Source organism: Triticum urartu, chromosome 7 (assembly GCF_003073215.2).
Source record: "Triticum urartu cultivar G1812 chromosome 7, Tu2.1, whole genome shotgun sequence".
NCBI classification, from domain to species: Eukaryota; Viridiplantae; Streptophyta; class Magnoliopsida; order Poales; family Poaceae; genus Triticum; species Triticum urartu.
In genome coordinates this window covers 9,968,378-9,973,479 of record NC_053028.1, presented here as the reverse complement: position 1 = coordinate 9,973,479, position 5,102 = coordinate 9,968,378, and positions in this window count along the sequence as shown.

The window sequence follows — 5,102 nt, the reverse complement described above, 5'->3', positions numbered from 1 at the left end:
TGTCTTTCTCAAAGGAAGTTCTACTCTAACATCCATGCCAAACCTTCCAATCTCTATTATCATCTTTGCTTTCAAGCGAATCTTTCAAGGCTTCATCCTATGAATGCCTGCGTGTGGCAAAGATTTTCTTTGGACGCACAAGCAACCTTATCTAGTTACTTATGGAGGGTGTGCACCTCGTATATCGGCTAGGTGTGCTTGGGACCATCAATGTGTGAAGGAACAAAGGGCTTGGAGATCGCTTACTTTGTGAAGATATACCCCGAGTGAGGCTCGACCTTGATGGTCGATAAGCCATGATGGTATAGATGGGTAAGCTCTTTGTAGGCCCTTGTTGGGCAACGCTACCAAGGCTTTCAACTTTGTGGTATGTAGTATTAGAGCATTTTGTGGTTGAAACCTCCACTAATGAGTAGGATAGCGCCAACTATTCGAACCCCGGGGAAAGAATAGCGTTTGTGGTCTCTCTCCTGAACAGTTTACTTTGCAAGTTTCTATCACACATACTATTTCACAGACTTGTAGGTGCAAGAAGTCTCTAGCTAAGCTTAGAATTCATAAGAATTTAAATTGACTAGAAATTTTAGGTTGTTAATTTTTCTAGTATAAATTTATTGCAATGATTTTCCTTAATTTATCATATGTTTTGAACCCAACGAATATGTAGCTTATTGTCTGGGTGTGGCACGACTAGTTTAACTGAACTTGGCTCTGACCAGAGTGGACACCTAATGGGATCTCTGATGCGGATTAACAATTTATGATGAAGATTCCTCCTCTTTGCTGGATTCCTTGAGTATGTCATCTTCACTTTTGTTTGTACTTTGTAGTCGAGAATGTGCCATAGAGTAACTGGTATGCACCGATGATGTGGTGCGCTTGGGTAAAAACTGGATCATGGGCCTTGGTAAGATGCACCTAGAAAATACATGTCTCTGTTGTCTGGCTAGTCCGTTGTTGTATTATTCTAACATGCAGCGTTCGCCTGCCAAATCCGGTGAACAAACAAACTGAGATGACAGTTGACGCAATTTCATAATCATGGTGGTAAAAATGTGACTATGTTTCTAGATAAAATGTCTCATGGTTGTAAGTGAAAGTTGAAAAATAGAATAACCCTACATCTAATAAATATGGCACAAGCTTTTTCATCTGCGAAGCATATGTACTTGGGTCCAGCATATCTATTAAAGTGGATTTGGAACAGAATCTAATTTGGCAATAATGAACCATAAAATAAAAATAATTAAACTTTAACCCATCTTTGCAGCATCACCATGCTTGCGGTGAGATTCTACAGTTAGGCCTCTTTTGGTTCATAGGATAGGATTATCGTAGGAATAGGAATCTTGTAGGAAATGAGATGACATGTATCTCAAATCCTATGAGTAGGAATAGGAAACAAGATATCATTTGGTTGACACCAAAGGAATTTTTCCATTGAGTCTAGGCTCATTTTTATTTTCCTATGAAAGGTGGAGGATAGGAACCAATCCTATGTAGGAATAGGAATCCATTCCTATGAACCAAAGGGCTCTAAAGGAAAAAATCCTATAAGAATCATATCCTTTAGAATTCCTATGAAATTCGTCCAAACCAAAGGAGGCCTTAGTGTGGTGGGACCGAGTTGCAATGTGGGTGAAACACTTGTTTAACGACCCCAAGATTTTGTAACACAATGCCACTTTGGCCTTCTTTGGTTTGGAGGAATTTTATAGGAATTCTAGAGGATAGGATTTTTATAGGATTTTTTTTCCTTTAGAGCCCTTTGGTTCATAGGAATGGATTCCTATTCCTACATAGGATTGGTTCCTATCCTCCATATTTCATAGGAAAATGAAAATGAGCCTAGACTCAATGGAAAAATTCCTTTGGTGTCAACCAAATGACATCTTGTTTCCTATTCCTACTCATAGGATTTGAGATACATGTCATCTCATTTCCTACAAGATTCCTATTCCTACGATAATCCTATCCTATGAACCAAAAGAGGCCTAAAGTTGCAACTTGCTCTATGACATCCTCTTCGCATGATTTTATGAGCGCGCCATCTTCGCTTCAATTTGCGGTTGCTTGCGCACAAATAGAAACGGGTATGGACATATGAGGCGGGTGCACTCTTGTCAAAACCGTGTTATTGGGACCACAACATCACCTGGGGAAGACACAACTAGACAATATGTGTTGACGTTCATCATCTAGTCACCTGACTTGTCATGCCAAAGATAAAAAACCAATTTGTGATCATGATTGATTTGCTGCCAATATTTTCTAGCCAAATGGTGGTATTGCCAAATATTGGCAATACCAACACTTGGCAACTATTGGCAACTTTCTATGAGATGGCATGACGACTCGATAACCAACCAAGTAGTAGCCAATTTTTGGCACAATGACAAAACATTGGCATGCCAATTTTTGGCACCTAAGCAATTATGCCCAAAGAAACGGGGAGGGGGGGGGGGGGGGGGGGGGGGGGTATGCGACTCATTTTTTATTGTCCCATGATCTTAAATGAGAAGTAAAGAAGTACTCTATATATCTAAATTCTTCTATGTCACGGGCATTTGCATCTTCGAAGCATATGTGCTTGGGGCTGACGTGACGGTTAAAGTAGACGTGGAATGTAATATATTTGATTGGAAGAATAAACCATTGGTGAGATGAAAATATTTGACATTACTTTGTAGCAAAAGAGAATTTATTTTATGCCATCCCTCCAGCGTAAGTATGTGGTTTAGGGTGGGTCGAGGTGCAACCGGTGCTAAGAGCATCTCCAGCCGTTGGTTCCCCAGGCGGCGATTTTACACGCCCCCTGGGGGCGAGCCGGCGCTTAAATCGGCGCGGGGTCGAGCGGGTTCCCAGCCGCTCGCCCCAGGATCGCCCCGGACGCGTTTTTTTATTTTAAAAAAAGCTGAATTCGGCGAAGTTTGGCAAAGTTCGGCTAAAATTCGGCAAACTTGATATTCATATTAAGCATGTTCGGCGTTTTACATAAATTATTAAGAAAAACTAATCTATGGGGCGAAGAACTCCATCAGCGCGGCGAAGTCGCCGACGTCGCCGCCGTCCTCGTCGTCGTCGGCGGCCTTCTCCTTCTTGATGGTGCGGCCGCCCCTGCTAGACCCCTGCCTGGCGTCTCCATGGCGGACAGGCGGTGGCGGCACGTCGTCGTCGTCGTTGCTGTCCTCGAGGACGACGATGCCTCCCTTGTCCCGGCCACGGCGACGAGCTTCGAGCCGCGCGAGGGCGGCGCACTGGCGTTCCTTCTCCGCCTGCAGCCAGTCGTCGCGCGCCCATTTGAGGGCCGCCTCGTCGTCGAGCGCCTCCTCCTTGATGCCGCCGGCGAGCCCGGGCTCCGTCTTCACGACGGGGAGCCCTGGCTCTGTCTTCGGCTTCACGAGTCGGGGAGGGGACGAGGACGAGGCGCGGCCGCCGCCTTCGTTGATGACGATGCCGGCCGGTTGGGTGCGCCGGCCGAGCGGGGTCTCCACTGCGGGCTCGGCCTTGATGCCGAAAACCGCCAGAGAACCGGAGGTGTGGGATGAGGAGTGGGAGGAGGAACGAGACGAGGACGACGAGCCGGAGAAGAACCACCTTGGCATCCATTGCCTGGCGCCGCGACGGGTCACCGGAGCACCGGCCGGCCCTCGAGGGTACGTGAGTGGCGGGTTGTTGCCACCCTCGAGGTGCGCGAGAACCTTGCGGAGCGTCCGGCCGGGGACGGACCACCACAGCCTTTGCCCCTCGCTGTTCCACCGGCCGCCCACCGCCACCGCTGCCCCGTTGGTGGAGGCGAGGCGTTGCTCCTGACGACGCTGGAAGTACGCCGCCCACACCTCGTGGTTGTCGGCGGCGTACTGCGGGGAGGTGCGCTGCTGCTCGGGCAGGGACGACCGAACGCGAAGTGATCGGGGCGTGCGACGACGTCTGGCGAGGGGAGGGGGGATGGGGACGCCTCCGGCGCTGAGCCTCCATCCTGTCAGCCCGGCACACATGTCTGGAGGCGCCGGAATGTTCGCCTCGAACAACAGGTACGCCTCCCACGTCTGCAGCGAGCGGCGGCCGAAGCCGTTGGCCGCCGCTCCGTCGCTAGGGAACCACTCGCACATTGTCGTGGATGGGCTGGGAGAAAGGAGAGGTTCGTCGGCGGTGGAGAGAGAGAGAGACATAGAGGTTCGACGACGCTAGAGAGAGACAGGGAGCACGACGCCTGTGGCCAACGGCGGGGGTGGGGCGACGCTTTTTGTAGCCTCCGGGGAGGCGTGTGTACGCGGGGCGGGGAGTGAGGCGGCGCCGCCCTACCCGTGAAGAGCCGCCCCGTGAGGCGGCAGCCTTGGCATTGATTCCCCGCGGGAAACCGAGGCGTTCGCGGGATGACAAGGCGAGTCTCGCTGACTCGTCGGGCCAGCGGCTCTTTCGCGCCAAAACCATTTCGCCCGGCGCCCCCTAGCGCGCCGGGTTCGGCCTGGGTCCGCGGGTGTCAATTTCGGCCCGAGCCGGTGAAAATTGGGCTTCTGGGGACGCAACTGGGGCGATTTTTGTGCACCGGCACGAAAAAATCGCCTGGGGAAGGCGTCTTGGGGGCTCGGCTGGAGATGCTCTAAACGCTGGTTGTGTCGAGCCCACGAACAATGTGCAACACAACATCTCAAGAAGGTTACTCCTCACCCTGTGGCTTCCTCTTCACAGGATTCTATGAGTGTGTCATCTCCACTTCAGCATTTCGAGCGCGCAGATGTCAGGCCGGGGAGAAACAACCTATGGTGAGATGAAAGTTGTCACAACGTCGAAATCGCGGGTGTAAATGTGACGTCTATGTGTTCTTAGAATAGAACGAAGTTATCCCACGGCTGTAAATGAAAGTTAAATAAGGAGAGAATAAATACCATTGCAAGCATTCTCATCTTTGAAGCATCTGTACTTGGGTCCGGCCGACATAACAGTAAAAAGTAAAGTGAACGGGGAATAGAATCTGGTCGGCAAGAATAAACCATGAGATGAAATAAACTAACATTTTGCAGCGGAAACATAAGTTTGTCCCATGATCATATATAGATAAATGTGACTTGGTTATCCTAGATAAGAAAATTTGTCACATG